Source organism: Artemia sp. Qi Xiang Cuo, chromosome 20 (genome assembly GCF_049724085.1).
Source record: "Artemia sp. Qi Xiang Cuo chromosome 20, ASM4972408v1, whole genome shotgun sequence".
Classification (NCBI taxonomy): Eukaryota; Metazoa; Arthropoda; class Branchiopoda; order Anostraca; family Artemiidae; genus Artemia; species Artemia sp. Qi Xiang Cuo.
In genome coordinates, this window is record NC_142813.1 from 47,222,167 (window position 1) to 47,246,742 (window position 24,576).

The following is a 24,576-nucleotide window of genomic DNA, read 5'->3' on the forward strand; positions in this document are numbered from 1 at the left end:
CTGAAGCATGGGCGCTCCGAAAAGTGGATAAAGATTCACTAGAGGTTTTCCAGAGAAATTGTCTACGGATTGTTCTGGATACCCGGCTGACCAACCGTATTTCGAACAGTAGGTTTAACGAAAAATGTGGTTTAATCCCACTTTCTAGGACTATAATGAAGAAAGGTTGAGATGGCTAGGGCTCGTTCTGCGGATGAAGGATGACAGATTGCCGAAGATTGTCCTTGTCGGCCAACCGTCTAGGGGCAAACGGAAAGTAGGTCATCCTCGTCTGCGATAGGAGGATGTCATAAAGAAAGATTCAAAGGAAATGGAAACTTCCTGGGAGGATGTAAAGAGGGAGGCTTTGAATATATTGGGATGGAGGATGAGCGTGAGTAGCTGTGTTTGCCTCAGACGGCTTGTTGCTGCGGTGAGTTATTAGTAGTAGTAAAACATCAAAAAATGTGAAAAAAACCATAAACGTCAGGCCCCGGCACGGAAGGCTTGTATATATTGATTCTCTTTGTCCTCTTGATAACTACTTCCTCTTTTTGATGTCATGGCGTCAAGACAGGTTCGATACAACCACCCTAAGAACAATATAAATTCTTTCTTAAAGTTGTGACCTTTTTAGATAATTTGTGGCCAGAAATGCCAATATGCCAGCTTTAAGAAAAAAAAAATATGTAGCCGATTTCAAAGCAAGCTCACGGCACGACTACGCGACAGGTTTGTCTATATTTATTCTCATTATCGCTCATGTTCTAACCGCGAACAAAGTGAGTCTCTACGTGGTGTCATAGCGTCACCATAGGTTCAATACAACCACCCTCGGAAAAACACAAATTCTTCCTTCAAGTTGTGAATTCGTTCTGCAACTCGTTGTCGCATGTCTTGTAACCGTTTATTTCTTGTAACCGCCTCTTTCTTTGTCCTTCACTTTTGTTTTTGACTCGTTGCATTTGTCATTGACGCAAGTATTCTAACTGTATATTTCTTTGTTCTTAATTCTCATTTACCGTTACTTCAGACATTTTTTTACAATACCCATTAACTTAGCTGCTCTTTTGACTTTTATTTACATAGTAAACAAAAATATAAACTATCACAGACATAAATCAATACGCTAAGGAAAAACTTAGATTTTGCTAATGCGTAGTGATTAACTACATAAGAAGTCCTAAAGTCATCCTAAATAAATAATGATAATAAAAAAAAACTACATAAATATTTCTAATATTTCTAATTAAATATTACTAATTAAATAATAATAAAAAAGATAGACAATCACCTTCTTTAAACACCCCAGGGGTAACAACAACCGGCCTAAGACACCTCCATCCACCTCCATCACTTCAACCAGATCCACTCTCCAGCCCTATAACCCACGCCCAGCCCACCCCAAAGCAAAAAAAAAAAAATGTGGGAGGAGGAGTCGCGTTTGTAGGTGTATTTGTCTAGGTAGCAGGCGAATATTTTGATGTTGATCGATGCCCTGCTGAGCCTTGTTGTTACAAGGCTCATTGTAGTTTGCAATATTGCCTTGTTGAGCAAATATTGCCTTCCTTATTATTTCCTGAAAGTTCCAAAGTTCCAAGTTCAAAATACATACCTTTCTCAGTAACTTATATTATATGTAAACAATGAACAAAAGGCCCTGAGGACTGTGGGGAGGTCGAGATCCCCAAAGACATAATTACTGGATCTTTCAACAATACTGAAAAAATAGCTCTCTTAAAATTTTGATCGGATTTGTTCTGGGGAATGATATTCTAGGGAGGAGGGTGGTTGCCCTCTATTCCCTTTTGACTCTTAAAAAGGGTATTAGATCTTCCAACTTCCAGTCAAATTAGCTCCATCCAATCCAAAATTTACTCGAACACCTGTTCCATAAAAATCTTATACGCTCTGGAGCATAACTTGCAACCCTTGCCCCTGGGCTCTGGGGGGTTGAGTCTACCCTAAAGACATTTTTATATGCTTTATAGACTATTGTGAACAAAATGGCTATCTATCAATTACGATCGGATGCAATTGAAGAAAAGAGGGTGTCAGGAGGGGGGGCTATTTGCCCTACATCACTTTCGACTCTTAAAAGGGAACTAGAACTATATATTTTTAATTAAATGAGCCTCCACTAAAACTCACACAACCACTCCTTCCATAAGACCTTCATATGCCCCCCGGGCGTAACTTACAACCCTTGCCCCAGACTCTGGGGGGTTATGTCAACCCCAAAACGATTATGTGATCTTTGAACTATTTTTAAACAAATGGCAAGCTCAAAATTTCTTTCAGATACATTTGGTTAAAATACAACGTGTGTGTGTTTGGGCGGGGGGGAGTAGCTGCCCACCGATCACTTTGACTCGTAAAAACGGTAATAGAACTTCTGAATACCAATCCAATGAGCCACTTCCGAGGTTTATATGACCACCCTTTATATAACAACCTTATATACCCCCAGGGCATAACTTACAACCCTTGCACAGAGAACTGTAGGGTTGTCATCCTTAACGAAATAATTTCCGGACCTTACACTTGCGTTTAAAAAAATTACTAACACAAAATTCTTGATTACATATATTAGGGGAAATGATTTGCGTGGGGAGGGGGGGGGCTGGTTTACCTACAGGTGCATTTGATATACCAATAATTTTTTAAAGTTATACACTGATACGAGCCAGCGAAGGTGTAGGTTGGGGCGGCGTAGTATTTTTTAGATTTTTGAGAATATAAAAAAGAAATAGCGGAACAGCTAACATACCTAGAATAGGATATACCAGTGGCTTTACTACTACTACTAACAATTCATCGCAGCACCAAGCCACCTGAGGTAAGCACGGCTTCGCACGCTACTCCTCCATCCCAATCTATTCAAAGCCTCCTTCTTTACACCCTCCCAAGAAGTTCCCATTTCCTTTAAATCTTTCTTTATGACATCCTCCCACCCCAACTGCGGACGACCTGCTTTCCGTTAGCTCTAGACGGTTGGCCGAAAAGGACAATCTTCGGCACTCTGTCATCTTTTATCCGCAGAACGTGCTCTAGCCACTTCAACCTTTCTTTCATTATAGCCCTAGAAAGCGGGATTGAACCACACTTTTCGTACAGCCTGCCATTTGAAATACGGTCAGTCAGACGGGTACCCAGAACAATCCGTAGGCAATTCCTGTGGAAAACATATAGCAAATCTTTATCCACTTTTCGGAGCGCCTATGCTTCAGAGTCATATTTGACCACTGTCATCACTATAGCTTCCAATATTTTAATCTTAGTTTGAAGACTTAGCTTCCTATTCTTAAAAAATTTTTTAATTGTGAAAAAAATACCCTGAGCCTTGGCTATTATAGTTTTAACATCGTCACTGCACCCACCTTATTTAATAATAATTAATAAAAAAAAAAAAACTTTCAACCGAATAAGGTTTTAAAAAAAATGTAAATAACTCCATTAAACCAAAAATGAAAAAAAATAGAATCAAATAATCTACCGAGCATACAACGCCCACATTTCAGCATCAATAAATAAATGAAACCCAAAACGAACAGAAATTTCAATAAATAATAGACTCAAACTCAAAAGGAGCAGAAATTAACATGTGTAGGGTTCAATATATATATATATATATATATATATATATATATATATATATATATATATATATATATATATATATATATATATATATATATATATATATATATATATATATATATATATATATATATATATATATATATATATATATATATATATATATATATATATATATATATGTATATATAAATATATATATGTCACCATGAATATCCGATATTCGCGAATGTCGACATTCACTGGTGAATGTCCGAAATACCGTTTTTCTCCTTGGATTTAGTCATTGTTGCCAGTCAACTTTTTCAGTTTAATGCGAGGTTTGATGATGACAGGTTAGGTTAGGTTTGGTTGGGCTTGGTTGGATCACATACAAGTGCATCTCTTGACAAATTAAAAAAAAAATTTTCTTTGTTGCAAAAAACTGAAAAATGAATCAAGATATAGAGATTTAGCAGAAAGGCTGCATACATACTAAAACGCAAGTACCAAGCAAAGACAAAAAAAAAATTAACAGTAACTTCAAAAGAAACTTTCTATCTTAAAGAATTAAAATAAAAACTTTTACGAAATTCAAAGCAAACCTGGGACGGGCAATCGTTATCCGTTTCCTTTTCACATTTTAAATTCAAAGCTGTAATCCCAGGGGAGGTACATGATGAACCATTTATTGAAAATCTTGGCAAAACTGACACCATTTAAAATTCAATCTTGGTACACTCATACACACACAATGAATTCACAAACACCTCTGGACCACCGGTTTTTCCAGGGCTACGCAGGCGAAGAGCTGCAGACCATAAGAAAAGACCCTTTTCCAGATACTGTTTTTCTAAGAGCCGTTTAACTACCCATGTTTCTAAAACCAAAAGACCGGGCTTGTTCCATCATAAAAAAAAACAAAATGAATCAATCTGATATAAACTTGAATATATATATATATATATATATATATATATATATATATGGTGTATATATTAAGAATGATGAAATATTTACAAAAGTGTGACGTCAGATTAAAAAGGGAAAGCAGTACCTCCCTTTCAAAATGAGAAAGAACAAAAAAACTTGTAAATACTTTTGAAGGGGGCTAAAACATTCTGTGTGGTCACTCGGTGGGGGGATGTCAATTTGTCAAACTGCAAAATAGGGTACTCTTATCATCTTTTGAAGCGTAAAAATAACAAAAATAAAATTATATGTGTTTATTATTATTATACGATGTGAGCTATTGTATGATTATGCAAGTTATGATATGATTTTATTAGGGCATAGATATATAAGCTTAAAGACAAATTAATTATTGTATTTACTCTTTTTACCTAAGATAAAATAGCATACAGTTTATAAAACACTGACTCAAGCAGCAACTATAGACTGAAGATAAAAAAACGACAAGGGAAGGGCTTAGCTTTAGATTAAAGCTTACCTTTAATCTCTATTCAAATTAAGAAACCTTTACCAGAGAACTTCTGTGCAGAACCTCTAGACTGATTGGCGATATTTCTTGCGGCTTTTAATTAAAAAAAATAGTTTATCCTTCAAAAGTAAAGAACTGCATTAAGCCAAAGCCAAGCATAATTAAAATATCAAACTTTAAACGAAGAAAAATCAATATCAGTGAATAAATGAGACAATAAACAACATAAAAATTTCAATGAACATTTCATAAATTATCACAAACAGGAACAGGGCCTAAGTCTTCTAAAGCCCAGAATGTCATTTCAGCTTTATTGAAAAGAATTTGCGTTTTGAGCAGTGGCTTTTATTTGTCATAATATTAACCAAAAAAGGAGAAGAAATCACTGTAATAACCAAAATCACCAAAAACGTAATGAAAATAGATTAATTGTTTAATATTTAATGATATTCGTTCTTTGGAGTCTCAGGAATTCTGGATTTGTTGAAGTTATAAAAGAGAAAACATTCAGAATATGCTTTGTGTTTTATTCTCAATTTTTTACATGATTTTTCAGTTCCATTTATCATTTTACTTGTAATAGTAAAAAAATGACGAATGATTTTTTTCTACATACTTGATATCATTTTGTATTTATCTATTAAAAATCATAAGAGTGCTTTCCTTTCTACAAGAATTGTTTTTTTTTTTTTTTTTACCCGCTTTCACGATTAAGCTGGAGAATTAGAGTCGGGTTAAGACAACCTGTATCCCTACTTTAGTATTTCTTCATCGAATTTTGAACAAGTTGGAAGGCGTATTTCCAAAACCGGACCTCACCCTCTAATAACAGCCGGTGTCAGCTGTAAAAATCCTCATCGCCAAGTGGCCCATATCCGAGCAACATGTGGTACAACCAAGAACAAATAAGGGGCTCGTTACTTTCAACCGTGGATAGCAAAGGAACAAAAAGAAAATAGGATTTTAAATAAAGGCGGGTAATGGCATCAGATGAAAAATAGGGGGAGAGGAACTGCCCCCTGCAAGATTTATTGCCGCCCTAGATTTGAAAAACATGGTTTCTGTTATTTTCATTTAAAATGGCTGTTTTTGGTATTTTCATTGAAAATATTAAAAAAATTGCCCCTCCCCCTAGATTTTGAGAAACACATTTCACCCCTCCCCCCAATTTCCGTGAATTGACGCCACTTAAGGCATATTTTATAATGCCACAAAAGGCATAGCTTTACTCAGCTTTAAAAATGAAAGAAGAAAATTCGCTTAGCGCAAAAGATCCACAAGGAGCAATGCTAGTGGGATCCCAGCTGCTTCTAATGGGACACGGTAAAATTTTAGAAGCATGGGGTTGCTTTCACGTGCACAACCTGTAAAATAGGGAAACGCAATTACTCACCAAGAGCATTTATAAAAAATGTAGATAAGCAATCGCGAGATCAAGTTAGTGTTTCAACAACCGTAGATCTGCAATAAGTTCTGCAAAAACACAATTTTTAATTGTTGTTGAAAATAAACAACAATACATTCAAAGTCATGTGAACATTGCTTTAATATTTTTTATTAAAATCATATTTACTTTAGCCATGTTCACTATTTACAAGGCTATTCACAGCTTTTCCCAGTGAAATAAAATGCTCTAAGTTTCAGTTTTATAAAGCAAAAGTTTCCCGTGTTCTCAAATGTCAATGTCCATTCCACTAATTCGAGAAGAAAGGGGCCGATGCTTCAAAAGATTAAATAAAAAAAAACAAGTTTTTTTTAACTCAAAGCAAGGAGCAACATTAAAACTTAAAACGAACAGAAATTATTCCGTATATGAAAGGGGCTGTCCTCTCCTCAACGCCTCGCTCTTTACGCAAAAGTTTCTATTGTTTTAAAAAATCGCGTTGTGAGAAAGAGTCTAACTTTAGCGTAAAGAGCGAGGCGTTGAGGAGAGGACATCCCCTTTCATATAGGCCTACGGAGTAATTTCTGTTCGTTTTAAGTTTTAATGTTGCTCCTTACTTTCAGTAAAAAAAAACTTGTTTTTTTTATTTAATTTTTGAACGTTTTTGACTTAATATAGGTTTTGATTTTGGCTCACCGTACATGAATAATTAAAACAAAATTTGCATATTAATTTTACTTTTATTTGGTTAAATGCCTTTCTCGAAAGTTGTTAAATTTTATTTACGAACGTTTTTATTAGTAATACATATAGGCTACGTAACTTACGAATTAACTTACGTAACGAACTTCTATATTCATATATTTTTAATACGTATATTAGGGGGTTCGACTCCTAGTCAATATCTCATTCTTTACGCTATAGTTCGAATCTTGTTCCAATTCTTTAAAAATGACCGCTTAATCATAAAGGTCGTTAATTAGAATAAATAGCTTTTATGAAAGGACTAAAAAATCTTTGACTTAAAGAGCGAGGTATTGAATAGGGGGCGAACCCAATCATATACGTAATAATTTCTGTTCATTTCAAGTTTTGATGTTGCTCCTTACTTTCAGTTGAAAAACTTGCTTTTTTTTATTTAATTTCTGATCGTTTTTTAAATAATGCTGGGAAATCCAGCGCCCCCTTCATAGTAATGTCCCTTCCCCCATGAAAACTTCATCCTTGGAAAGATTCTACAACATAACCCATGACCCCCCCCCCCCCACTACCAGAAAAAATCACCCCTGAAAACGTCTGTATACTTCCCGATAACAAATACTGTATGTGAACATTGGGTAAAGTTCATAACTTTCAGCCCTCCCCCTGGAGGATTTAGGGGATTAAGTCATCCTAAAAGACATATTTATTATATTTTCGACCCTGTTGAACAAAATGGCTATCTTAAAATTTTGATCAGGTGACTTTGGGGAAAAATGAGCGTGGGAGGGGGCCTAGTTGCCCTACATTTTTTTGGTCACTTAAAAAAGGCACTAGAACTTTTGATTTCCGTTCGAATGAGCCCTCCCACGATATCGTAGAACCACTGGGTCGATACGATCACCCCTGGAAAAAAAAACATTCTGTGATCTTTCTTCTGGCAAAAAATAAAAAATTCCACATTTTTGCAGATAGAAGCTTGAAACTTCACAATAGGGTTCTCTGATACGCTGAATCTGATGGTGTGATTTTCATTAATGTTCTATAGCTTTTAGGCAGTGTTTTTCAAAAATCAGGCAAATATTCTCAGGCGCTTAGCTTTTGATGGGTAATTCTAAACTTGATGAAACTTATATATTTGAAATCAGCATTAAAATATGATTCTTGTGATGTATCTATTGGTATCAAAATTCCGTTTTTTAGAGTTTCGGTTACTATTGAGCCGGGTCGCTCCTTACTTACAGTTCGTTACCACGAACTGTTTGAAAGTGCCTTCCGTGTCATACCTTAGGTAGAAGATTAAGATTACAAATGGAACAACTTTCATAACAAAGAGACCGTTTTTTTCTTCTAAAACTGTGTGAACAAAATAAATTTATCCCAAGATTGTTATTTTTTTTAATTCCTCGCTCAGATTGTTAAAAAAAAAGTTTGTAAAACAACCCAGGCATTTAATAGATCTTACTGCAGCTAATGGCAATAACTCATTGAGCAAGCGCAATTACTTTGGTCTATTGAGCTAATTCTAAAAATATCGATTCCTGTAAAAAAAAAAAAAAAAACTTATGGAGTCTTTGAAACTAACAAAAAATATTATTTGTTAATCATGATAGATAAATATACCAAGATCCCACCTGCAAAATGACAAATTGTATCTCATAGAACTTAAATGCCCAAGAAGAAAATAATGATTGAATTATGTTTCAATAAGCGCTTTGGGATACAACTCAATAATTGTAATTGAATAACCAAAATTATTGCATAAGCACTACTGAACGCTGGGAACGATTTCAACTGTGGATAGTTTTAGTCCACTCTGCTGATCAGCCAACTTTGTTGGTCACTAGAACACGATTTTTGATACAAAAATCGCTTACCAAAACAGATTGTTGATCAACAGCGTCGCTAGAAAAAGCCTAAGGAGGCAGGACCTGATTCGATTCCACTTATTTTAGCGTAAAAATAAACTTTTTCATCACTTAGGCTAGGAAGTGCTTTTTTTTACTGCAACCAGAAGGCGAGGAATCACAACCAAGCCAGGCGCATAAGAAATTCATTCCAGGAAGAATCAACTATATGAGGTGTGAAGGCAGGAGCCGTGATTGGAAACTTTAGAATTGGTAATTTAATGCTAAAGGGCGTTGGCTGCTCCCTTTCCCACAAATTCGGAATGAGCTTCTACTCGTTTCGGTTTCTAACGCCTTTGACCAAGAACGGACAGCATTACGAAAAGACAGTTATTCTAATTACAAGAAGCTAGTAGCTAAAAATAAAGATTCTCATTACCAAAAATCATTTTAAGAGTTGGCCACCTGAGAAAACTATCTGATCTTCGAAATTAAAAGACATCAAACAGAATGACTTTTTCAAGGGGTTAAGCAAACTTTAAGCTTCTTAGCTTGCACGTAGTTTAGATCAGGAGCTGATATATGCTATCAGTACAAAGGTTAGTCTATTAAGAACTCAATTTAATATCGAATACATTTTTGGCACCAAGTTAAATGAAATCTGGAATATAATATCAAAAAAAGGCATTTGGTTGTTCAGTCGCACTTTGAGGCATGCCACATAGGAAAAGTTAATAGGATCAGCACATAGGATCAGTTTTTCTGAAAGCAGCTAATTTTAAATCCAATAGATGCAGCTAGTTATGAGGTGCTAAACTTATAAAGAAAGTCATTCGAACTACCTCAATATACGTATGTATTATGAAAAAGTATTTGAGGTGGTGTGGACATGTCCTAAGGATGTGTCAAGGGCTTATTCCTAAAATATTTTAGCTTGAAAGCTAGCACAGGTACAGTGGCTTAAGGCTGTGCTGAGCTGCTGGAAGTTTGTAGTAGGGCATAGTAAGAAACTTTTTTCTCGAACCTTTTTAAAGGATTTACTGGATGTGATGATTCTTCAAAAGCGAGGTTTTTTTTTTTGCTTTTTTTGGCTTAAGAAATAAGTATTTGATTTTACCCCTAAGCTTTCTTCACAGCAGATTTTATGCTAGGCCGCCTTGTAGATTATATATATATATATATATATATATATATATATATATATATATATATATATATATATATATATATATATATATATATATATATATATATATATATATATATATATATATATATATATATATATATATATATATATATATATATATATATATATATATATATATATATATATATATATATATATATATATATATATATATATATATATATATATATATATATATATATATATATATATATATATATGTATATATATATGTGTGTGTGTGTGTGAGTGTGTGTGTATGTTTTTTCATTTGAGTGCACTCTGCAGTCAAATGAAACCGTGACGGCAAGATCTCATGTCTAATAAATCATTTTAAGACCCACAAAAAAAAGTAAGATTAAAAAAAGATTTGTGTCTGATTTTTTTTTTCTTTGCTCTCCGGAACTAAATAACCGACAACGCCTAAAGTTTCAATAACCAGGAACAATTCTTTGGATTAATGTTCAAAATCAATGAATGTTAGAGCGTTCCCGCTGAAACGAACCTTAAGTTAAAAATCAAGCTTAAAAATTCATATTTTCTTGGTGTCGAAACTTCAACCAGCAAAATAAGTTAACACCCCATTAGAAGCTTTCGGATTTGGAAATGTCAACATTTCTGAACGTCTTAACTGGAGACATAATAACAAGACATATCTTTTCGGTGTGGATATTCGAGGGAGAAATTCAATTGACTTTGAATAAGTATAGAAGTGAAAAATGTAACAGCTTAAATGAGACTAGTTCTTCCCTGGAGATAACTTTAAACACATCAACATCAAACCATGCGATCTAAATTAATGGTACTCCTTGAGTATGTACTTATATAAGTGAAATCAGGGGATCATTTCCTTGATTAAAATTTAAATTAGAAGAATTGGGTTTCATGAAAATTAGAGTAAACAAAGCCTATAATACTACACTAAGTCGGCTTTTTTTCCTTAACTACAGCACTTACTAAGGTTTACCTATAAATTTTTTGAATACCAGAAAATCCATGTATCTCCTACTACCGTTGTAAATGGCGTGCGTGAAAAAAAAGAAAAAGAAAAAAAAATCAGACAGTTTGCGGGTACCGTATCGGGTGAAGTATCTGGCGAACGCGTCGCAGTAAGCTACTTAAGATAGGAAACAGATTTCTTCTTTTTCTCTCAAGAAGAAAAGATTTATAAGATAATGAGAAGCAACAATGTTTTTAACAGCGCTTCAAAAGACATTTCCTGGCTAAACGGGCAAATTGAAGGAGTCAATATATTTTCAGACTTTACAACCTCGCGGTTGACTTCAATTATTGACTGACAAGACGACTTGATGTCTTTCAAACTGTCAATCAGACACAAGCTTAACAAGATAAGACGAGGAAGCTTATTTGAGTCCAAATGTTCGTTGATAGAGCTTTCATCAAGCAAACAAAGCATGTTTGAAACTTAAAAGACAAGAAATGTTGAACAGACGATTCTAAGGGCTGTTTTAGGGCAAAGGCGACCACAGAGCAGGAAAAGATGAATAGTTGCTCCTTTTAAATAGTACAAGATGAAAAGTTTAAGGTCCTTTTAATGACGAAAAGTAAAATTCCTTGTAAAATTATAGAAAAAAAATATTTTTTGGTAAGAAACTTTCAAACCTTTGCCCTCACCCTTTTTGGGCAAATTAAATTACTTCTAGTTTGATTTCTTAAAACAATGTGTCAGACGTCTTTGTTAGTGAATCTAATCCACGAAAAACTTGTGGCAACGAAACAAGTACGATAATTATAAAACTAAACAGTATATTTGTTGAATATGTTGATCTTCTTTTCCACAGTGTAGAAAACATTTTTCATGAAAGTATAGGGGGGGGGGAATGCAATAGAATACAATCAAAAGTTAGATATAGTTAAAAAATGTGTGAAAAATTCAAATTTTTTTCAGAATGTTGGGCTAAGCTTAGGCAACGAATAGGTACTATTTGAAAGATAAAAATGGCTTTAAACGATTGTTTTGCTGTTATTTCAAGCAAATTCCATGGTCCTATGTCAATTTTAAATTCTTGGTCAACCTGCTTAAGACCATAGGCGGGTGTGCCTTGTTTGCCTCTTTTTGAATTCTTGATCAGCATGCCTAAGACTCTAGGCAGGGGGCCTCTCAGACACCCCAGAACATCATAGGATTGCATATTAGTGCTTATAAAGGTGTTCCAAGCATGTACCTACACCTTAGCTAATGGATAGGAAATGCCAATTTTTTGCCAATCAAATTGAAATAGTTCCAATTTTCTTGAACTTTGGAAAGTGGAAAGAGTTATGTGTCATTATCAAGAGATTCTCCGTGTCGATGACCATGCCATAGAATCCCAGCTTTCTCTTGCAAAGCTGCAGCTGTCAAAAGGTGATATTTCAAAAATGGATCTTCTTTGAGCTATCAAAATCTTATCCAACCTCCCAGTTGCCTATTCTGCAGTGCTAAAACTGATGAAGCTAGTTGCTACTTTCCCTGTGACCACTGCCAGTAATGAATGATTCTTCTCGGCATTAGGGTGTGTGAAAGACTATCTGCGATCGACAATGGGAAACAACAGACTCAGTGATCTCATGATAATGGCTGTTGAAAAAGAGGAGGTAAAGAAACTGGATTTGGATAGATTAGTTGACAATTTTGCCAAGCAGCAACCTTGCTGCTACCCACTGTTTTAGGTATGTTTGCTAAATATTGTTCTTTTTTTTGCATCTTAATTAAAAAAAAATCGAAAAAAAATCCTTGCCCCCCCCTACCTTTTCGTGAATTGGCGCCACTGCTAGCGTGCCGAACATTTTCCCCCCCTCAACAGGGTCTTCTAGGCTCAAGGCTCTAGGCAGGCATGCCTTTCCAAAAACTAACCTGACAAGTATGTGTCCAATAAGAGAGTCATTCATACTCCTGCCATTTACCATTTAAACATTTGCCTCTCAATTACTTGGACTATCTGTCTTGGCTTTTCTCTGTCTACAATTACCCAGCCCAGTCTTGATGCAACCGATTGCCCAAAATACTTGATAAATTCAATTCAAATTGAGCAAATTGAAAATTGCTCCAAAACCCCTATGCTTTCTAAAAGCTAGAATATAATTTGCAATTTTCTGAAAAAATTTAAATGAATTTGCATTATCAGTTTAATATTAATATGATGATATTTATTACTTAAAATATTAATTAATTTTTTATTCATTAAATTTATAAAAGTTAAAAAATTTAAAATATTCTTTTTCATTAAAGTGAACTTTATATTATGGATTTCATAATGAATATAGTTTTTGAACCCTGATCCCGTTAATTTCTTCTCGCTTTGACACAAAAATACCTATTGGAATAACACGACGTGTTTAAATCTTATTTTGTTTGGGGGGAGGATTATCTGCAAACGTAATACTGGTACTATTAAAATAGCTATATAAAGTATCATCACCCATCCACTGAGGCCCCTCTAAAGCATATACAACCAACCTTCCTATAAGAACCTCAACTTACAACCCTTTCCCTGAGAGCTGTAGGGGAGGGGGTGTCTTCCTCACATGCATAATTTCTGAAACGTTCAACTACGATGAACAAAATTGTTATCTCCAAATTTTGATTTGGAGACCATATGAAGACCATATGAATTACATAAGGAAGTAGGAACTGATTGCAAAAATCATAACAGTTCCAAGGGAGCTCCGGCTGCGCCAGATAACGGATAATTACATAGCCCATCTTATCCAGGGTTACCACCCCTAGTAATCTATCACTATTTTTATCGATTTCATATATTGCCTAAGCACAAAATCACTAGATTATTGAAGGAAATCCCTTAATCAACCAACACCTCATAAAAACCTACTGCATTTTTTTCTTTCCGGGTGGCAACCTTGTTCCTACATGACCTCTTCTATTGGGAAAGGAAATAGCAAGAGGAATGAAAATTGCTGACGCTTTTTTGTTGTCCATAGATTATTCGGTAGAGTTAATAAAAGTTAGCATCAATTAAATAGAAAGTAATTAGGTTTATACATCTTGGAATATTCTGCCTTTTTCTGTGTATTTTGTATATCAACCTATATCTAAAATTAAAATATATACATAAATATAAAAAACCATATAAAATACATCAGTGCACAGAGAAGGAGGCGGCCTTGTGAATAAGCACATGGAACAACTAAAAAGCCAATTTTTAAATAGTATGAACTTTTATGAGCCTTTTTCACTTAACGTTTATTGTCAAGTTTTTTGTTTTTGTAACCCCCCCCCCTAAAAAAGTCCTTTTGTAAAGTAACCTCCTCCCAGACAAATCCTGGATACGCCCCTGCCCTTTTGTTACCTGGTGTATTTCTCAACTGGAATGAAATATTCAAAAACACTCAGTGCACTCATATGGTAGTTCTTTTTACCATTTCCTATCAATGGTAGTTCTTATTAAATTATGAAATAGTAGATATTATAAAGTTTTAATATTTAGGGGAAGGAGGTTTCAATATTTAAAATCCCTTCCTCTTATATACGGCCCTCGAAAGTATAATCCTTTATATCGGATGATGAAAAGCTAAACTAGAAATATGAGTTCGAAATATATTTCTTACCTTGGTGAAGTCCCCTCTGAGTAAAAGACATCCCAAGAGCGGTCATGGAAGGCTCCATTTTCGGTTCAACACGAAACATAGCAAAGCTTGGACTGAAATAATTGTGAACCACAAGGGACTTGAAATTTGACAGAAACCGTTAACTAACCTGAATTCAACTGGTTCTAACGGACCTTTGGGTTTTGTCTTAATTGCTTCAAGGTTTGGTTCAGTCACAAGGTCGTTTGGCAATGGTTGAAATGTTAAACTCCCGTGAGAATTAGATTATTCAAGTTTATGCGAAGACGGAATACTTTCACATTGCTGTTTAGGCAAAGGTTGACATAAATTTGTAAGATTGAAGGGAAATGTTTTTGGAAATGATCCCAAAAGAGTTTGTCCACTAGGAAAGTCTTTTAAAGTTCACTAAGTCCACAGCAAAGTATAAACACATAAAAATACATGTAAAAGCTGCTCATGAAACAAAGCATCCCAGATGTGTGTGCTTTTTTTTTGCTTTCCTTCCGAAGAATATAGTGGGCCTATATCAGCATATCCCGGCCTCCAATCAAGGAGCTTAGGGGACAAACAAGAAGTAAATTTCGTACGGTTCTGAACAAAATTAAATAAAAGTAGATTCTATCAAATACTATCAATACAATTTACGCGGCTAATTTCTTTGATCCAGTTGCCATGCAATGACAGGAAAAATAAATACTTTCGAAATAAATTATCATATTTTCAAGTTTTGACGTCAATAACATTGAGAAAAAGGGATAGATTAGAGGAAGATGAAAACAATTGTAATAATCAAAGCAATTTTCCATTCGATATACGAGTATTTACGCGTAGCACTCTCAAATCGTAAATATAGGCGTTATAAATGGGTGTCGGTAATCACATAAAATATAATAGGGTAGGGTGTAACTATTTCAAAATAGAAGGCATTAATTTAAATATGCTCCGCAATAAAGCACCCTCATTTTTTCATTGTCCTAATTCTAATCACAAGCTTTATATCAGGATCCGTCTCTTTAATTCAGAACACATCTGATCAAAGCATATTCACCTATCGAACCGGTTCCGTAGGTGACTATCAAACTATGGAACAAGTATAACGCCCTACGCAACTTGAAAAATTTAGGCACCAGGTTCGCATCGTCTCCGGAGACGCGGACAAAGGGTCACTTTTTTTGTGTGGAGAGGATAGGTTATGTCAGTACTTGTTGTATGTGTTTATACTTTGGTCCACAGTCTTCACATGGAAAGGATACCCTTGAGATTGGAAGATTAGTCTTTCTAGAGTTTCTAGATCCCAGAGAGGTTTTGGTCCCCTGCGCAAACTGGAGAGCTCTAGGGAGGCTGGATTCGTCTTACAGTAGTCTCTGGAGAACTTGCTCCACCCATGAGGAGATTTGGAGAAAGTCCATTGGGTCCAACTTTCAACCAATCAGAAAGTAGAGTTAGAAAAAGTAATTTCCGAAGATGAGTTTCCAACTTTTCACAAAGGAATTCTAGAAAAGTTATATACTCTTCTGACGTTCGGAGAGGCTTTCTAGGCAAAGAAATAAAAGTGCCACTAACAATCTTGATGTTCTTGAAATGAAAATTTTCTCCAGAAAAAACTGATCGCCAACAATGAGGTACCCTATTGTCTCGTCAAAGTATTTTCACTTCTTAATGAGGAATGTTTCGTGATTAAGGCAAGGAGAAATGAAATTTGGTGGCCTGCGTTTACCTCCCCCCTCGTGGAAAATAAGACTTTCTAAATTTGATGATTTTATTTCAGATTTGTTTTTTTATTTTCCGTAGGGGGAAGGACTTTTGGGAATTGTTTATTAATCCCCCCTCCCTCCAGTTTCCTTTGTGAAAGAATCCACAACAAACCGTGTTATATGTTACAATAGAAAAAACTTTAGGCTTTTTTTTGTCCTATTATGGGGGGGGGGGTAAAGCATAGCGGGGCGGCCCGCAAAATGTGGTATGCATATTTATTATGCAAAATATTAAGAAAGAATTGTATTCTGACTTCAAACTGACCTAATACTGTACCCCTCACCCTCATATGCAAATATATAGCCCAAAGTATATATTTCCATCTATTCTGTCACTTGTCTTTGTCTTGTTTCGCGCTAAACTGACAGAAACTAACGAAGAAACCGGTTTGTTTTCGAGTTTTACACAGCGTAAACTTGAGTGAGTGGCGCATAATACACAATTACCATTTTCCCCTACGGAAAAAAAAAACAAAACTCAAATAAAGCTCTAAAGTTTGGAAAGCCTTGTTTTCCACGGGGAGGGGGTACTTTCCACGGGGGATTTTTTACGCAGGGGGTATTTTACACGGGGGAGGGGGGGGGGTAAATGTCTAGAACCATGAAAGTCAATATTTTTTTGCTAAATATACACCTACCATATTGTTCATTATTTTTAACAGATAGAAAGAAGGCGTACATAGGGGATTTTTCCGGGGGCGGCGGGTTTAGCTTATAAAAAGCTCCAAAAATAGACCGATTCTATGGTTCTAGGCGTTTACACCCCCCCCCCTACGGAAAATATAACCCGGAAAATACATCGTTGATGAAGGGAGATTATTCCCAAAAAATTACTCCCCTTGGAAATTCCTCCGGACAATCCCCCCCCCTGCCGCAAACTCCCCGGCGAGACCTTTCCGTATGTTTTCCAATAACAAATACTCTCTGTAAGAACTGAATAAATTACCAACCTAAAAAAGGCACTTAAATTTCTACTCTACAATAGGTTTCTCTGTTTGGTTAGTAGTTTGGTAGGGGGGATATACCTCTTAGGATTAATTTTAATGCCAAAACATCCCATCTCTCATTGAGCCATGGTATAAATACAGAATTAGTTCTAAGGAAGAGATGAGGGGTGGGGGGAGGTAGGAATTGATGTATTCCTGCCGTAACCAGGATTTTTGTTGGGGGGGGGGACAAAAGCAAAGGAAAAAAAGCATAAAAAAGGTGATATTGATATCTAATCTCGAATGGTTTATGGTCTACGCTATTATCATGAAAATAAAGAGTAACATTAAACTCCAAAATGAGCAGAATTTATTCCGTATAGGACAAGGACTGCCCCTTCCTTATCCACACCTTCACCTCATGGTCGCAAAAACTTCAGAGGGTGCTCTAGATCAGATATTGAGAGTTCGAGCCCTTTTTTATAAGTCGAAAGTGATTGGAGACCAACCAGCCGCTGGGAGGATTTCCGACGGAGTATTTTCTACGAGGGGTATTTTCCGCGGGGGGTATGGCCACTGTACTATATAAACAGTGGAAGAAACCCTAGGGTCCTTGTTTTGATTTAAAAGAGACAGGAGTTATATGCCCGATGCCCCCTCTTTATGGCCTTATAAATTACTTTTGCTCCCTGATTTAATCTGAATCCCATTTTAGAATAAGGGTCTTTTAGAAAAAAAAATCTAGATAAATGTCACTTGCCCGACGATAGTCCTTATTTATGAATAATTTTGGAAGAGGAACACTTTGGAAGAGGAGCCCCGAAAAAACGCTCCTGCGTCCTGGGTCTCTTTCTTTGTCCATAAGCTAACAGTATAGGTTACATTATTGTTTTTGCATATGTAGTCAAAGGAATGTTAGAGCCGGATTTGGTTAAGCCCCTCCCGTTCACTGGGGCTCTTTACTTCCCTGAAAAAAATGTGTTTTTTAAATTAACCTTCGACCGTTTTTAATTTAATTTGAATGTAGAAGCAACAATGCAATGATATTTTTATTATTTGGGGGAGGAGGCCAGCCCCCTAATTATTCCTAATCGAATAATTTCTGTTCGTTTTAAAGTACCAAGGACACCTAAAATGAAAACTAATTCATTAAATTGGTCAAGTGCAAACTTACACAGCCATATACTTCTTAAATTAGTGTGAAAAACCGATAATTCATTTTTTAAGGAGGAAGATCGCCTGTTTACATAATGTATTCCAATACAAAAGTTCGTGGCCAATTTCAAAAATAAAGAACGTGTGCTGTTAAACAGCAGAAAATGACCAAAAATAAATAAATCATGGCACAACTAATATACCCTCAAATTTTCAAGAATGAATCCACTCAACAGTATTTTGAATCATCAAAGGGGGGTTAACATTCAGTGATACAACCCCAAATTTTTAAGGAATTTCATTCACCTTGGTTGATAATGAAAAATCCCGTGAACTTTAACTTTTCACCAAGTGGTGCCATTGGCACATCTTATAAAAGCGCCGCTCTGAATTAAGGGGTTATTATTACCAAAGGGTCATTTCCGTCCATTAGAGCTTTAACACATGGTGAGTACCAGGGCCCCTTATATTCAACAAAAACCTACCCCCTGGTCCAGGGGGTAGGTTTTTGTTGAATATTCAGTTCACCGGATGTGGAGATTTTGACAGGTGGCGGGTCCCAAAACGAAGTGTTATAATTTAGCTCAAGTGGCTTTAATATTTCAAGACGTCATTGTATAATTAAAAAATTCCTTATACGGTACAATATATAATTGTCCAAGGTTGTTTTTGTCTTTAGAATTGAGGTTTTTATTCATAATACAAGAAGGAGAAGAACAAGAAGGAGAAGAAGGCCAATTTCGAGCACCTCCAAAACAAACTGGTAATCATATATATAACAAATTACAAAGGGACGATTGAATAAAAACATAGATCGTCCATAATTAAACACTGTCAATATTTTAAGGAATACAGTCAAGGACACATCTAGGATTTTTGTTCGAAGAGGGGGGCTTACAATTTTTTTCAAAAACCCATCAAAATTTATTTGGTACTGTACTAAAATCCAGGACACATGCAAGAAGTGACAATGTAGTCCAGGGGCCAAGACCTAAAAATGTGACACCTCCATGACACATCTGTTTCACGCAATCTGACAGCAGTTTCTAGTCATATCAAACCCGCTGATTACAATTATACCTGGGACTAGGTACCTCCGAGGGGTGATTGACCCTTAAAAATTACCTGAGATATTAAATAGTACTATCTCGTGAATTTCACTTGCAGCCCAATACGTTTCGGTCCTTTTAGCTGCAACTTAACGTAAATGAGCAAAAATGTAAGCAAGTTAGTGATAAAAAAAAAAAAAAATTGAATAAACTGTCTAAATTAGTTTATTGAGAAATCGTTTATAATCCTTATAGGATATATATCATAAAATGAAAATATATTAATAGATAATAAAATCAAAATTAGTTATCATCATCAGAATCCAACACACATGCACCTCCACAACTACATAGCAAGCTACAATTTTTTATTCCTTCACAGCGTCTAAATTAACCTCGTCTAAATTAACCTTAAAAAAAATGAAATAAAGCTATGTCGACTTAGCATATTTTATTCAACATAACCGAGAAAGCGCTGGAGGGGGGCATTCCTGTCGACTTTTGGAGGATGTTTCCCCCATTTTTCGATAATCAGGCAATTTTCTCAAGCTCTTTTCTCAAGGTCATAGCTTTTGACTGACAACACTAACATCAAAACTTAAATGGTCAGAAATAGAGGCTGGGTTGTTTCCAAAGATTTAGCTAAAAATTCGTCTAAATTAACCTTAAAAAAATGAAATAAAGCTTTGTCGACTTTGCATATTTTATTCAACATAACCGAGAAAGCGCTGGAGGGGGCATTCCTGTCGACTTTTGGAGGATGTTTCTCCCATTTTTCGATAATCAGGCAATTTTCTCAAGCTCTTTTCTCAAGGTCATAGCTTTTGACTGACAAGACTAACATCAAAACTTAAACGGTCAGAAATAGAGGCTGGGCTGTTTCCAAAGATTTAGCTAAAAAACCAGTCTGGTTGAAAACGTGGAGTTTTCGTACTGCTCACTTTTTTGCAATGTGTAGGAACCGGTGGGGGAATCCCCGCTCATTTGGAAAGGTGCCAAGCGAGAAAGGTTGGAATTGAATTTAAGAAAATTTAGAATTAAAATGAAACTTTTTATCTTCATGGAAAATAATCACAATCATAGTATAACTTTGGTCTGAACTGAAGTGGAAAATTTTTATATTATTTTGGGAAGCATGTAGTTTCAAAACGTGTTTAATCACGTTTCTTGAATGAAGTATCTGTACTGTATATTCAAGAGGTGAAATCAATAAAAAGCTTGTTACTTACTTACAAATATTTTTATAATTTCTTTAATGAAATTTCCGTTTTGTGTATCCAAGAGTTGACTTCAATAAAGAAATTGTTACTTACTGAGAATTTTTTCATAATTTCTTGAATTAAATTTTTACATCGTGTAGCTAAGTGAAAATTGTTTGTGATAAAGAGAAAAAAAAATGCAAAAAAAACGAAAATGCTACTACTAGTAACAACTCACTGCACTACAAAACCATCTGATGTAGTCACGGCTATGTTTTATCAAGAAAATATCTGAATGCATTTAAGGTATAGTATGAATGGCTTGCGAAAAAAAACCAATTGATGTATTCACGGCTATGTTTTATCAAGAAAATATCTGAATGCATTTAAGGTATAGTATGAATGGCTTGAAAAGTATGGATGGCTTGCAAAAAACACGAAAATACTACTACTAGTAAAATTTCATTGCACCACAATAACATCTGATTTATTAACGGATATATTTTATAAAGAAAATTTCTTAATGCATTTAAGGTATATTATGAATGACTTGCAAAAAAAAAACAATAAAATTATAAAAATCAAAAAAAAAACTAAATTGCTACTATTAGAGTAGTATGTTACCTTATACTTTTCCAAGGCCCCTGTACCAAACAGGTTTTTCTGGTAGGTATTCTATTCTACAGGTCATTACACCTTTGCTAAGAGGAACGAGTATAACTTGATTGGTGATTGGGATTTGAATAAAAGGAATAGTTGTTTAGCATTTGCAAAAAAGGGGTAATTAGTAATTGGAAACGTAAAAATAACTCAGTTATAATTACTTCTTTAGTTTACGAGATTTGCGAATTTTTTGCGACAAGGTATTTGCGCAAAGGTATTGCGATGGTTAAGAATGCCTCACAGGTAATTAAAGAATGAGAAATGGGATGCTATAATTAGAATTGTTTTAAGTTGAAAATTGTGACGTAAAAATAACTCAGTTATTTGCTTGCGTGTATAGGAATTCCCATGTTATTTGCTTGCCTGTATTTTGTGTTAAATAAGTAGTTTTTGTATCTTTTAAAAGAGCTTTAAGGGGTTTGAGAGACTCAGTTGCCGGATTCCGTGTGGTTGTTCTTTACTTAGTGCTCATTAAAAACGAAATTTTTGTGTTAAATAAGTAGTTTTTGTATCTTTTAAAAGAGCTTTACAGGGATTGAGAGACTCAGTTGCCTAATTCCGTGTGGTTTTTCTTTACTTAGTGCTCAATAAAAACGAAATTTTTGTGTTAAATAAGTAGTTTTTATATCTTTTAAAAGAGCTTTACGGGGATTGAGAGACTCAGTTGCCGGATTCCGTGTGATTGTTCTTTACTTAGTGCTCATTAAAAACGAAATTTTTGTGTTAAATAAGTAGTTTTTGTATCTTTTAAAAGAGCTTTACAGGGTTTGAGAGACTCAGTTGCCTAATTCCGTGTGGTTTTTCTTTACTTAGTGCTCATTAAAAACGAAAATTTTGTGTTAAATCATTAGTTTTTTTATCTTTTTAAAAGAGCTTTAAGGGGTTTGAGAGACTCAGTTGCCTAATTCCGTGTGATTGTTCTTTACTTAGTGCTCATTAAAAACGAAATTTTGTGTTAAATAAGTACTTTTTGTATCTTTTTAAAAGAGCTTTAAAGGGTCTGAGAGACTCAGTTGCCAGATTCCGTGTGATTGTTCTTTACTTAGTGCTCATTAAAAACGAAATTTTTGTGTTAAATCAGTAGTATGTGTATCTTTTAAAAGAGCTTTAAGGGGTTTGAGAGACTCAGTTGCCTAATTCCGTGTGGTTTTTCTTTACTTAGTGCTCATTAAAAACGAAATTTTTGTGTTAAATCAGTAGTTTTTGTATCTTTTAAAAGAGCTTTAAGGGGTTTGAGAGACTCAGTTGCCTAATTTCGTGTGGTTTTTCTTTACTTAGTGCTCATTAAAAACGAAATTTTTGTGTTAAATCAGTAGTTTTTGTATCTTTTAAAAGAGCTTTACGGGGATTGAGAGACTCAGTTGCCGGATACCGTGTGATTGTTCTTTACTTAGTGCTCATTAAAAACGAAATTTTTGTGTTAAATCAGTAGTTTTTGTATCTTTTAAAAGAGCTTTAAGGGGTTTGAGAGACTCAGTTGCCTAATTACTTGTGTTTTTTCTTTACTTAGTTCTCATTAAAAACGAAATTTTTGTGTTAAATCAGTAGTTTTTGTATCTTTTAAAAGAGCTTTAAGGGGTTTGAGAGACTCAGTTGCCTGATTCCGTGTGGTTTTTCTTTACTTAGTTGTCATTAAACACGAAATTTTTGTGTTAAATAAGTAGTTTTTGTATCTTTTAAAAGAGCTTTACGGGGATTGAGAGACTCAGATGCCGGATTCCGTGTGATTGTTCTTTACTTAGTGCTCATTAAAAATGAAATTTTTGTGTTAAATCAGTAGTTTTTGTATCTTTTAAAAGAGCTTTAAGGGGTTTGAGAGACTCAGTTGACTAATTCCGTGTGGTTTTTCTTTACTTAGTGCTCATTAAAAACGAAATTTTTGTGTTAAATAAGTAGTTTTTGTATCTTTTAAAAGAGCTTTAAGGGGTTTGAGAGACTCAGTTGCCTAATTCCGTGTGTGTTTTCTTTACTTAGTGCTCATTAAAAACGAAATTTTTGTGTTAAATCAGTAGTTTTTGTATCTTTTAAAAGAGCTTTACGAGGATTGAGAGACTCAGTTGCCGGATTCCGTGTGATTGTTCTTTACTTAGTGCTCATTAAAAACGAAATTTTTGTGTTAAATCAGTAGTTTTTGTATCTTTTAAAAGAGCTTTAAGGGGTTTGAGAGACTCAGTTGCCTAATTCCGTGTGATTGTTCTTTACTTAGTTCTCATTAAAAAAGAAATTTTTGTATTAAATAAGTAGTTTTTGTATCTTTTTAAAAGAGCTTTAAGGGGTTTGAGAGACTCAGTTGCCTAATTCCGTGTGGTTTTCCTTTAATTAGTGGTCATTAAAAACGAAATTTTGTGTTAAATAATTAGTTTTTTTATCTTTTAAAATAGCTTTACAGGGTTTGAGAGACTCAGTTGCCTAATTCTGTGTGGTTTTTCTTTACTTTGTGCTCATTAAAAACGAAATTTTTGTGTTAAATAAGTATTTTTTGTATCTTTTTAAAAGAGCTTTAAGGGGTTTGAGAGACTCAGTTACCTGATTCCGTGTGGATTGTCTTTAATGAGTGCACAGTAAAAACGAAATTTTGTGTTAATTCAGTTCGTTTTGTATCTTTTAAAAAAGCTTTAATGGGTTTGAGAGACTCACTTACTTAATCCTGTATGGTTTTTCTTTACTTAGTGGTCATTAAAAACGAAATTGGTGTGTTAAATAAGTAGATTTTGTATCTTTTAAATTAGCTTAACGGGGTTTGAGAGACTCAGTTGCCGGATTCCGTGTGATTGTTCTTTACTTAGTGCTCATTAAAAACGAAATTTTTGTGTTAAATCAGTAGTTTTTGTATCTTTTAAAAGAGCTTTAAAGGGTTTGAGAGACTCAGTTGCCTAATTCCGTGTGGTTTTTCTTTACTTAGTGCTCATTAAAAATGTAATTTTTGTGTTAAATCAGTAGTTTTTGTATCTTTTAAAAGAGCTTTAAGGGGGTTGAGAGACTCAGTTGCCTAATTCCGTGTGGTTTTTCTTTACTTATTGATCATTAAAAACGAAATTTTTGTGTTATCTAAGTAGTTTTTGTATCTTTTAAAAGAGCTTTACGGGGATTGAGAGACTCAGTTGCCGGATTCCGTTTGATTTTTCTTTACTTAGTGCTCATTAAAA

The 24,576-nt window shown here is 34.7% G+C and overlaps 1 long non-coding RNA gene across 1 annotated transcript in view; it reads right to left on the bottom strand.

Annotated features, from left to right (window-relative positions):
- Positions 1–24,576, bottom strand: part of LOC148940293 (uncharacterized) — a 420,861-nt gene that overhangs the window by 326,979 nt on the left and 69,306 nt on the right. The gene's annotated exons all lie outside the window — the stretch shown is intronic.